Below are 13,438 nucleotides of genomic sequence, written 5' to 3'. Positions count from 1 at the left end.
TGATCCTGCATCTAGGGTTTGCTTTGTAGCTTGAGAGGAGTGAGAAGGGAGTAAAGCTGCTGGGTGCCCATTCTGATTACCCAAAACCACTATAAACACCTATTGAGAGGGTCAAGATTGCAGCCATTTACCTGTCAACATAATGACTGTTTGAAAGAGCAGTAGGAGCTGTGAAATTTAGTGCTGCAGCTGACTTCTTTTTAAACCTATTTAACATTTAAGGGAAAATTCTGACAAAGAAACAGTGTCGTTTTTGCAAAATGGTGTAACTGCTTTGGTCAAAAATAATTACCCTTCCAAAAAGAGCTTTGTTAAATGATAAAAAAAGAAGAAGCAAACAAAGAATAAAGCAACAGAGAAAATTTGAAACATTCAGATAACAAAATAAAGCCATTAGTGAGCGTATATTTGCAGTATGGCACATCTATTATAATTGTGTTGACTCATTATGTAAATACCTGTATGCCCACAAAAGCAAGTGATGGAAGGTGAGAAACTGAAATCTCATTATGCTCTGTATACAATTCATCCATGTCAAACTTCTGTCGGTGGCAGGCACTGACATTTGAAAGCAAGTTTATCCTAACAGAGCTGGAAAAGCACATTTTTCTGTGTGGACTAAATGCCAGCTGTACAGATCAAGTAGCAGTCTGATCAATTACACAGAGAACCTTTGAACCACTAAATGCCATCCGAGGACTTCTAAACCTAACAGTGTGGCATAGAAGGGATGAAAGGACAGTATTATTACCACAGAGGGAGGGTAACATGCAGAAAAATACACATTAATGCACATTAACCATGACACACTCCCAATGACGCTATCGCCTTCAGACACCTATATACAAACGCATTCTTCTAATTGCCTAAGAACGACAACTGACATTATCCAAAAATAAACTGACATGTGATCCTGCAAAATGGAGGCTTTGACATTGAAATGTTCATGACAAAAAGTGTTTTTTGCTAAAAGGTTTTTTTTTTTTTTGTGTTCGTCATCTTTCATATTAAAAGACCCTAGGAGACTGGCTTCCTTTAGCTTGCTGAGGGGCATTGACATTTCCATGCCCTTCTACAAAGAAGGATACCTTTCTATTGAGCGCCCGCTCGTCCAAACAGCACACAATGGACCATGTTGCTTTGTGTCAATAACCATAATGTAGGTGAGTGCTGTGTGTGTGTGTGTGGGTGTGTACAGCGACATTAATGAGCATAAAATGAATTTTGTTATGTTTTTGTGAATGTGTGTTTAACGGCTGTGTATGAGTGTGTAGGAGAAAACAATTATATGTTTTTGTGTGTTTATAGACTGCATATCTGCAGCTGCAGCCGATGTACTTGTGTTTCAGTATGTGTTAGTGCCAAGATGCCTAAATGGATCTCTATTCTCCCGCTTTTGTTTTGAGCAAGAGCCCTTTTAGCTTGCATTTTTGGCAGCACTAATTACCATTTTTATATTTAAAAATGGATAAAAAGATGTCTTCCTTTTTATATGTGAATATAAGAGAACTATCACCCGGCTCTGCAGTTTTCCTGAACAGAAAGGGCTTTAGTGTCATTCAGCTAACTATTTTGGTTCATTTATTAATTTTTTGCATATTGCTTTCATCATTTAATCCAGTTTCAACTCGCAAATCATAAATCCTCATAACATAATTTCCAGCATCACAAGTCAGCTCAGATATGTCCACTGTTCTAATGCATAATGTTACATTTTGTTTGATTTTTTTTTTTCATAATTTCACACAAAAATGTAAACGTTCATATATTCTGTATTTATTTCATGTAAAGTGAAATGCACACAACAATCGTGGGGAAAATTGCTGATTTGACAGTTGTGCATATCACTGACAGGATAAGGTCACTGTTGAAAGGACTGACTGTTCACAGAGTGTTGTACTCAAGCATGTTTGTGTAAAAGTGACTGGAAGGGAAAAGTGTGGTGGGAAAAGGTGCACAAGCCACAGGGCTGAACAGAGCCTGCAGAGTACTGTCAAGAAATGTTGATTCAAAAACTTGGGAGAGAATCACAAGGAGTGCACTGAGGCTGGTGTCAGTGCATGAAGAACTATGACACACAAAAATCACTGTCACATTTCTCATATCAAACCACTCCTGAAACAGAAACAACATCACAAGTGTCTTACTTGTGCTAAAGAGGAAAAGAATTGGACTTCCAAAATTCTCTTTTCAGATGAAACTAAGTTTTTCATTTCATTTGGAAGTTCCAAGTGAAAGGATGAGTGGAGAGGCACAAAATCTAAGGTGTTTGTTCTCCAGTATGAAGTCTCTGCACTCGGTGATGATTTGACGTGCCATCTTCTGGTGTTGGTGTTGTTTGGTACGCTGTGTTTTACCAAATGCAAACTGCAGTTGTCTACTAGGAGACTGACTTTAGAGCACTTACATCCATCTGCAGACAAATGGAGACCATTTCTTTTTCCAGAAGCACAGTGCCAAAACTACTATCAAATTATTTACTGACCATGTTATTACTGCGCTTGACTGACCAGTCAACATGACTGTATTATCAAGAGGAAGTTGAGAAACACTTAACACAAAACTAGAGAAGGTGAAGGCTTCAGAGATGAGCAGTTTGTAATCTGATTACTTTTTTCAAGTAACGCGTAATGTAAGGGATTACTATTCTTTACTTACTTTCCCATAAGCATGCTGCGTTACTGCGTTATTAAACTGTTGTGACAATGACGTAAGCCCGTGCGACGCTCGTGGCAGCAACAGACCTGTGTAGATCAACAATGGATAATATGGAGTGTGGGGGAGAGTACGACCATGCAGCGTTTAAAGCGTGGACGTACTTACATTACTTTAAGTTTTATTCCGTAACAAGTGACAAAAACATTAGCGTCCTCTGTACACTCTGCGTGGGAAGAAAACTTCTTTCTACAGCAAAAAGTTGAACTTCAAATCTGAGCAAGCACCTGGCAAGCTGCCACGGGAATGTGAAATTCACAGAGAAACCCCCGGATCCCCCCACTGACATGACTCCTGGTACTGGGCAAACCCCACTCCTGCTAAACAGGTGACAATATATTTAAGAGCAACAGGACTTAGTGCCGCTCAATTTTTGATTTTATTTTAGTGCTGCCAGCGTTAATCTTGTTAAAATGACGTTAACGCCATAACCGCATCAACACGGCAAATCTCTGTTAGTTAATGTGGATGGTCCCGTGCGTGGAGCTGCATGACGTCAACATGTTAGCATGGTTAGCTCGTTAACGTGTTAGCGCTGTGCGGCCCCACGCATGGGGCAATCCGCATTAGATTGCTAAAGGAGATTTGCCGCGTTAATGCGGTTATGGCGGATGCGGTTAACATCATTTTAACGAGAATAACACTGAAAGCACTATTTTATTTATTTTTTGCTTTTTGTTTTTACTTGCATCTATTTGAAAGAGTGAGTGTAAACACAAAACATTCTTTTGTCTTATATGCTGGAATATGCAGATTTATTACTTATTTATATCAATTCTTCCAGCTGCATTTATTAGTAATATTAGTAACTAAATACTTTTTTCAAGTAACTTGACCAACACTGCTAGGCTTCAGTAACATCTCAGCCTGCTGCAAGCTGCTTCTCTCCATGTCACGCCTTATGGAGCAGTAATTTGTGGTGAAGGAGGTGAATAAAATTATCCTTTTTGAATTAATTTACCAAAAATAACTTCAACACGGGATTGTGATTTTTTTTTTTAAGATCACCAGTCCTCTACATTGTCCAACAGAAACAGACAAAATTGTTAACAAACTGGTGAACATAGAAGTGTCTTCAGCAGCTAAAAATAGCAATAACACTAATTCACTGATATTTATCAGACAGCCTTAAATACAACAAATTTAACTTGTATGCCATGCTAACACAAAAGGGGCAATCTGAGAGCAAGGCCCTCCACCACTGTCACTGCCACTGCTGATGCAAGTGCAAATTCCCTATTTCCAACATTTGAAAGTCGTCCCAGTCTGCACCAAAACATAACAATTTCTGTTGCCTGTGAACCACCGCAACACCAAGTGTCACAAAATTCTGCCTATTGGTTTTTCTCTTGCAAATGTAGCTTACATTAATAGTGTAACCCAATTTCACCATGGGCTTAATTTAGTACAGCCACATTAACCATTCAGCGGACTATGTTGAGGGAACAGCAACCTCAAGCCTCAAATGTAAAAACAGTTGTTAGTGTGACATTGTCTATTTATACAGTCGAGAAATATGTATCCATCTTCTTAGGTTGCACCTTTAAGGGTGAGGCAGACATAATAATAATAATAATAATAATAATAATAATAATAATAATACCTGTCATATGTCATATATCACAGCTAAAATTTTTGGTTGCGGCATATTGACTTAAGGGAAAAAAACAAAATTCGACGGTCAGTACTCGTAGGTCTCCAGGAGGCCAGTGAAATACAGACAGACAGGAGACAAAATAGCTGCAATCAGTGTAAATATGTGTTTAGCTCATGGACGTGTATGAATGTATGTGAGATACGAATTTTGTGTGTGCATGTGTGTGTACCACCAGCACACAGTAGAGTCCTGGGCCTTAAGCTGTCTTTAGGTGCACTGAATTACAAACGGATCAGGATCAGCAGGGACAAGAGGAGACTACACAGCAGCTCTGGTACTGCCCAAGGCTCTATGCTGCTCTCAAGAGAGCGTGCTTGGGCGTGATCAGCTGATCAGAGGATCCACAGTCTGACGATAACACAATCTTTTACTGTGCATTTCTGGTTAGAAATAGAGAAAAGTATTTCACCCCTTTTGAACAGGACTACATTACTTCACCAGTACATCATGTGGGAGCCCAGATGATGTACTAAGAGCTTCATGCAGGCAGGGATCCGGCTCGTCAGGGGTTACCAGATTTTCTTGTGTCAAAGGAAAGTGAGCAAAGTGAGCCTAAAGCCGTCCTTGTAGACATTTCCCCCCAAAAATCTGCAACGTTGAGAATAAAAACAGCAAAAGATTCATCTTAATTCAAGGCCTGCAATGTGGATGTGGCAATGCGCAGGCTGCGTCAGCGGCGTGTCTGTGAATGTGTGTGCCCACAGTATGTTTCAGACAGGTCTTCGCTTTGGTTGACAGCACTGTTGCAACATTCATAACAGCCTGGGAAAATGTAATGAGCTAAAGTGTCACAACATCTCAAATCGCTCTGCTAGCCTTCACTTCTGACAGTCTGACTCCGCTCCCCAGTGCTGTGTGTGTGTGTTTGTGTGTGTTCACTGGCTTTATCTTCAGGGTCTGTTTATATTTTGTGTGGGAGGGGGCCAATGGCCAAGAAATGGAAGCCAGGGACAGGAGAAGCCAAGCAAGCTGCCACAATGCCACCAGTATCTTACAGCCTCACGCTATTTTTGTCTCGCCACAGAAGTCGAAAGAAGGAAACTGGAGATATTCAGGACTGTAAAGTGACAGAACATGCAGAACAGATCCAAAGAATCCTCTTCCTCTCCTTTCTATTTCTCCTCCCTCGTTGTCTTCGCTACTACTGTTATATTAGTCACTTCCGAGTCTCTTCACCTTCTATTTTCTCTCTCTCCCTCTGGAGATCTTTTAATGGCAAGTTTATCCTCGTTCACCCTGTGGCTCTTACCAGGCTGATTTCCTTTGAGTCTACAAGGTTTACAGGTGTCCCTTTAGGGTTCCTGGTGTTAGCAGTGGTGGTGTCCCTCAAGGCTGTGTGGTGTAAGGTCTGTTCTCTGACAGCTCTGTCTGCCCGTAACACCCAGGGTGCCAGGTGTTATCATTAACACGTCTCATCACAGCTTAAAGGAGCCACACGTCTAAATCTTACAATGGATTGCTTGTGATATCACTTTTCTCCACTTGCTTCCTTGAAGCTTTTTCCAGTCCTCCATCTTCCATCTGTGTTCCTCCTTTTTGTGCATACTTTGTTATATTTTTTTCATTTTTGTGCTTCCTTCCTTGCATGCTTTTCCATCCTTCCTCGCCTCCTTGTCTTTTGGTCCTTACCTCTATGAGTGCGCACACTTAAAAAATACAATAACTTTAAGTAGAGCAGTTCCCTAGAGGGGTGAGTGACAGGCTATTCTTTGCCTCCTGTCGTTATTTCTGACATAGTTAAAGAGGAAATAGTAGACTAAAATTATCTATTTTTCCCTTTGTCCTGTCAGAATCAATTAATCACTGACAGTAAAATTATATAAGGATGTTTTCCGGAGTGGTGAGAGCTCTGATGTTGAATTCTTAAATCTATTTCTGGTAAGGAAATTGAATGAAAATCAAAAAAAACTGCCCTCTGGTAAATACTAAGAAGGAATTATTTACTATTTTTCAGCCAGTGTAGATCTGACAGTCATTCAGACATGAGCCTAGTGAAGGACTTTATCCCCTCAGTCATCTTTGCTCTGTCTCTTTCTCTTTCATGCTTTCTTGCTTCATCTCACTCTACCTCATTCATCTCTTTGGTTATTTTCCGCCCTCTGGGTTGCTGCTATGGAGATATAACAAAAAAAAAATCCTTTACACTGTTGGGCCACCACAAGGTGTACAGTAATGCATTTGCTCATACATTTTAGTACAGTGTTTCTTGCATTTTATTCCTCATTAAAAATGTCAAATATATGCAAAGTATACAGTGTTTATACTTATATTTGTTCTTACACATGCAGCTCCAAAACTATCCATCCATCCATCCATCCTCATCCGCTTTATCCGAGGCCGGATCGCGGGGGCAGCAGCCTAAGCAAAGAGGCCCAGACCTCCCTCTCCCCAGCCACCTCCTCCAGCTTATCCGGGGGAACACCAAGACGTTCCCAGGCCAGCCGAGAGATATAATCTCTCCAGCGTGTCCTGGGTCTGCCCCGGGGCCTCCTCCCGGTGGGACATGCCTGGAACACCTCACCCAGGAGGCGCCAAGAGGGCATCCTTGTCAGATGCCCGAACCACCTCAGCTGGCTCCTTTCGATGTGGAGCAGCAGCGGCTCTACTCTGAGCCCCTCCCGGATGGCCGAACTTCTCACCCTATCTCTAAGGGAGAGGCCAGCCACCCTTCGGAGGAAGCTCATTTCTGACGCTTGTATCCGCGATCTCGTTCTTTTGGTCACTACCCACAGCTCGTAGCCATAGGCGAGGGTAGGGACGTAGATCGACCGGTAAATTGAGAGCTTCGCTTTTACACTCAGCTCCCTCTTCACCACGATGGACCGGTGCAGCGTCTGCATTACTGCAGCTGCAGCCCCAATCTGTCTGTCGATCTCTGGCTCCCTTCTCCCATCACTCGCGAACAAGACCCCGAGATACTTGAACTCCTCCACTTGGGGCAGGAACTCATCCCCGACCCGGAGAGGGCACTCCACCCTTTCCCGGCTGAGAACCATGGCCTCAGATTTGGAGGTGCTGATCCTCATTCCCGCTGCTTCACACTCGGCTGCGAACCGTTCCAGTGCGAGCTGGAGGCCCTCACCCGATGAAGCCAACAGAACCACATCATCCGCAAAAATCAGAGATGAGATTCTGAGGCCATCAAAGCGAAAGCCCTCCGCCACTTGGCTGCGCCTAGAAATCCTGTCCATAAAAATTATGAACAGAACCGGAGACAAAGGGCAGCCCTGGCGGAGCCCATCACCCACCGGGAATGAGTCCGACTTATTGCCGGCAATGGAGACGCTGTACATGGTCCATTCGGACTCAATGTCCCCAGTCTCCCTCGGAATGCTGTTGAAGCTCTGCCGGAGGTGTGCGTTGAAGATCTCGTGGACTGGGGCCTCTGCTAGACGTTCCCAGCACACCCTCACTACGTGTTTACGTGCACCAGGTCTGTCCAGCGTCCTCCCCCGCCACCTGATCCAACTCACCACCAGGTGGTGATCAGTTGACAGCTCAGCCCCTACAAGGGGCTCCAAAACTAATCTAGTCATTACCAGGTGGTGAATGCAGATGCATGAATCAGACATTAAATTGTCTTTACATTCTAGCACATAGTACAAAGTCTGTATCCATGGATACTAATGGTAAGTGAATTAACAGCACAGAAGTGGGCATTGTTTAGACTACATGTGTAAAAATGTCCTATGCCTGTTAACTACTACATATTTGTCGTTTTTAGGTGCATTGCTACATTTGTTGGCTCCACCAACAAATTAATTTCTTTAATTAATGAAATCACTTTCATTCAAATATGGTAATGACTGTCTGCATAGAGCCAACATGCCAACACGGTGACAGCTAAATGATAACAGCTTCAAACTGTGAAGTCAAAACCAGTCGATGATGTCATACTGGCTAAGTCCATCTTATATATACAGTTCCTGTCTAAACCATGCCATATGTTTTTATTTTCTTGCATGAGCGCACTGTGTTGAAGAAGTATTTAATTCATATTTACAGCTGACATAAGTTTGAGTCTCAGTCTGCAGGTGCTTGTGTGTCTGTACTTTAGTGTCATTGTGTGAGTGTTTCTGGAACACTGATAAGACCCTCCCGTGTAAAACCCAGTTTGCGGTCTTCATGGGAAATCAATTTGTCCCGCTTTCTACGTGGCCAGCCTTTATATGCTTCACTTCCTCCCACAGCTGTCACCCAATGTATACAGAACCATTGCCTCCCTCCATCCAACACAACACACACATACTCACTGAGCTAAATCAAACGCATATCAGCCACATACATGCATATTCATTCAATTTCTATGCATATTCGGCACTCCAGCTGACAAGTGAATTACAAAGAGTGGCAGAAAAGATGAGTCAACTCAAGGTGGTGGTGAGTGTGTATGTGTGAGCTGGTGAGAGAGTGAAAAAGAGATAAAAAGAGAGAGGTGAATCCTGGCAACTTGGCCAGGAGCTCATTAATCTGCAGATGTGTTCACACCAAAGAGATACGGTGTGCTGCACTCACATGTATTCACACATGGACGCACGCACATTATGAGCCCTGTAGCTCATTCTTATTCAACTCTGCAGCCAGTGTGTCCTTTGATTCTCATTGTCCTGAGGAGGTTTGAGAGGAGGGAGTGTCCATGGTGATTGAAAACTGAGAAATTATGCCATCACCTATCTCATATCTTCTGTGAACAGAGTTTGCCTACACTCCAGTACCCCTCTGCAGATGCTTGGGTTTTTTTTTATTAATGTTTTTTTTTTTGTGGCATTTTTTTGAATGTGTCTAATGGATGCACCACCAACTGAGTCAGCTGCAGGCGCAGCAGTGTCAATCAGTACTACAGGTTTTTTTTGGCATTCTTGGTGGTGTTGGGGTAAGAGTATGCATGGTAGTGGCAGCGGGGGTACAGCCAATCATAATGCTGATTGAGGAATCCAGTGATGTGGACGAATTAATGAGGCATGGGGTACTGGCTGAGCCAGCCAATCATAGCCCTTTAAGAACTCGTCAGCTGCTGACAAACTGTGAAAAACTGCCGGTCATCAATCACACCAAAAGAGACGTTCTCTGCCATTCGCACACTTGCCATCACATGGTAGCTCATGGATTGTTCATTTTGAGTCACAATGCTGAGTCATTTGTTGTTATACCACCTTCAAACCAAAAGAATTCACCAAAAAAGTCTTATTTTAACCACAAAATGCATCACCACCCCATATTTTTCAGCAAAGATTGCTCTTAAAAGCATCTTGTTTGAGTTAAAAAACGTCTGATTAAAAAAAAATCCAGGATCATTAAAGACCAGGACTGTATTTTCCCATGGTTGAGTTTGTCAGAGTTGTTGGTGGCATATGAATGACCTTTTCTTAATATCACTTTTTCCTACCTGGTGGTGATTGCCCTACTATTGCAGGAAAAATAGAAGCAAAGAAAAAGCACTAGAAACTCTATAACATATGGGCCTAACCTCTAGAACTAGAAGGATTTGGAGCCAAACACATAAATCCATTGCATCATTAATGATGGAATGAATGAGATGTCCTGAGGGGAGCAGCACGGCAGCTCCTGCTCCTTCCATCTATCTTCCTATATGTAACCTAACAACTCACCTAGGATCTATCGATCTGCACATTTCTTTCTTACTTTTTTACACTTCTGATTATAATTCTTTGCTTTACTGCATAAATCACCTCTAGCTCTAAGAATACCAACTTTAGCTTCACACTTTGTTAATCTTGAGAGAATCTGCTGACAAATATCTGAACAGCCTGTGTGTATCTGCCATAGAACATCCACCATGTTCAGCTACAGTCTGTGCTTTCCACTTTCACAATCGTCTTTGACCTCACCGCTTAGATGTATGGACCTTTGGTGAAGTGGGTATGGGCCGCTGATATGAATAGCCTCAACCTCATGAATCTTTCAGGCTCAATCATATGAGCTGATGTGAAAGGAGTTGGCCCTAGAGGATGAATTAGTTAATACATCAACCAGTGGAGGCATTTCTAATGCCCTCTTTAAACAAGAGTTGTGCATTAGCTCTTCTTATAGTCTTGAGTACATATTAGTTTAACATAAGACAGGTACAAACAGGTGTGTGTGTGGGGGGGAGGTCATATCTGTGTAGAGAAAAAATGGACATAAAAAGGAGAATACATTTTGCACACGCCCTTGTGAGCATATTTGGCAATTCGAGTATGCAGGTGAGTGAGCGTGTGAGCTTGAATAAGTTTCATTTTATGCATGAGTACAGAGACATTTCGGTATGAATAATTGTATTGGCCTTTGACAGAAAAATACTGAGCAAGAGAGGGAGAAAAAAAGGCATGGAGCCACAGCGAGAGGTGGGGGGAGAGGTTCGGGGTTGCAAGAGAGTGAGGAAGTGTGGCAGGAAATGAAATGTGTTATTTGGGAGAACTGGAGGTGATAGTGTAGGGTGGAGGGTTTGTGTTCACCCCAATCTCTGCACTGCAGCGCGATTTCAATGCAGCCCTACACTGCAGGCTTTGCCAAAGAGCGATGTTCTGGAGGGGTCAAGGAAGGGAGGAAGGATGAAGGAAAAAATGATGGTCTGAGCAGAAGAGAGGGAAGAAATGGGTGCAAAAGAACGGCAGAAGGAGAAGGAAAATACAGGAAATGGCAACTAGGAAAGAAAATAAGGAGATGGAGCGTGAAAGAGCGACAAATGAGGTGAAGGCATGAAGATGCGGTCAAAGTGAAAAATGTAAGAAATAGAAAAAACATATTTGATAAACGGTAAAGAGCAAGCACGGGAGAGAGGGAGGAACTGGGGGAAATAACTCCGATCTAATCACCATGATTGGGAAAGTTGGAAGAGCAGAGTGTGTGGTAAGGTGCAAATTTAAAAAAAAAAAAAAAAGAGTGCTTCCTGTCAAGCAGAAAACCAACCTGAGGACTCTGCTATGTGCAAACATACTGCAAAAGATGTCGCTTTTCAATTTATTTTGCTGAAATTGACCAGGGAGTTCTTTAAACCACCTGTAAGTCTGAGCAAATGTGCTCTGTTAAATTGAAAAGGAACTGGATAGATGTTTATGCCTATTAGACGTGGTGTTGTTTTTGACTGATTTACTTGAGAAATTTTTGGAAAGCTGAGAAGAAATGAGCAAGGCTGATTATGGATAAGAAATAAGACGAGTTTATGAGGCATGTGAAATTAGTCAAGTGACCCAAGAGGCAGAAAGAGGAAATCACAAGTCCAAGAGGAGTTTTGAAACATGAAACACATTTATTTGTTCCACCAGATAACATAAGAAACAATTCTGACTAGCACTCTCCACAGACAGATCCCAACACCAGTTCAAACACAACACAAGTCAATCCCATCAATGACAACAACTGACACACTAAGTGGGCCTCTGCTTAAATACTACTGGATGTGTACTATAAGCAGATTCAAAGAGACTTCTTACATAAAACCCTTTCCTAAATTATTTAAAATCTCCATCCACATTAACAAACCACCATTGCCCAATAAATACAAATAAACAGCAATCAATAAATACATAAAGTTGTAGTTAAAAGGTTACATCAGACTGAATCTATGGACATTAATAATAAATGTCCCTTAGCAAGGGAAAACTTAACCAGACACTTTTGATGAAATCAACAGCTGGATGGTTGAAACTTGGACACAGTTGGGTGTTCCAACAGGATGATGAGCCCAAGCACATTGCAAATAGTTTTGGAATGCATAAAGCGGCCTAACGTTAAGCTTCTGGAATGGCCTTCCTACACCCCCAACCTCAACCCTACTGAAACTTTGTGGACTATGCTTAAGAGCTTGGTCCTCGTCAGGTAACCAATTTAAATGAATCCAACAAATTCAGTAGGGAATTCAGAATCCATTCAGAACTATACCAGACGCGTGTTGATGACTATCAAAAGGTGAGGTGGCTGGCTGAAGCGCAACTTGCTAACCAAATATTAGTGAGCATTCTTTTGACCCTGTCTGGATTAGAGAAAATCCTAAATAAATTAAAACTTGTGCATTTCTAATTTTTTAAAGTCATTAAAGATGTATGCTGCGATATAATTTTACCCTGGAAAAAGAACAGTTTAAAGAAATCACTAAAAGCCCAGACTCACCATGACATTAATGCCCATAATAAATATATATAAAGCTTTGACTCCAATTGTACATCTAACCAGTAAAACCAAAGACCCTGCTACCTAAAATCCACTTGATGTTGTCCTCCCAGAATTAATAAAAGGTTGCAACCAAAGAACTATTTTGCCTGAACACCCTGGGAGTTAAGTTTCTTCAGTAGATGAATTAAAATATGCAGCCTTTACTGGCTTATGTTAGCATAAGCCTTTTTATTCAGCCGGCATCTAGCAAACAATAAATCATACTGTCACGGTCCTGGGTCAGTGACCCAGTGTTTTGAGTTTCTTGTGCCTCTGAGTTTTCTGTATTATGTTCTTAGTTCTCGTTGTTGTCCTAGCTTGTTCTTTAGTGTAGTGTCTTAGTTTGGTGTTCTTGTATTCTGTTTAGTTCTCTGAGTATTTAGTAGCTGCCCTCTGTGTTTCTTAGTTGCTGTCTCCCCTAGTCTAGTTTGCATCTTTGCTAATTCCTGTTTTACTTTGAAGGTCTGTGTCTCATGTGAGTGTATCCTACTTTGCTCCCTTGTCTCGTCAGTTCTGATTTCTCCCAGCTGTGCTCTCCTTCTGTGTCTCATTCCCCTCGTTACTTCCCATTGTATTTAAACCCTGTGTTTCTCTGAGTCAGTATCGCGTTGTCCCTCATGCTGTGTGTGATTCTCCCCATGTCTTCTGGTATGTGTTATAATTAGCTTTTCCCAGTTCAGTTTTGTATTGCTTGTGTTCTATTTTCCAGCAATAAAGCTGTGCTTTTGAGTTCAAGTTCTGTCCCCGTGAGTTTGCGTTTGGGTCCAATCCCTGCCTGCCACACAGCGTTTCATGACACATACATACAATATGTTTTACAGTCAAGTGGAACAACCCTGCCCCGTATCACTCCCGTGATAATGTGACAATTCAACAAACAAACAATACATGTATTTTAATACACAGTGTGTGAGT

General features: G+C 41.9%; 1 protein-coding gene across 2 annotated transcripts in view; it reads right to left on the bottom strand.

Moving 5' to 3' along the window:
* The window catches only part of ncanb (neurocan b), a 175,596-nt gene that overhangs the window by 51,461 nt on the left and 110,697 nt on the right, over nucleotides 1–13,438 (bottom strand). The window lies entirely within an intron of this gene.

This window comes from Aulonocara stuartgranti, assembly GCF_965226115.1.
Source record: "Aulonocara stuartgranti genome assembly, chromosome: 23".
In the NCBI taxonomy this organism is placed as follows: Eukaryota; Metazoa; Chordata; class Actinopteri; order Cichliformes; family Cichlidae; genus Aulonocara; species Aulonocara stuartgranti.
This window is presented reverse-complemented; position numbering and strand designations above follow the sequence as displayed.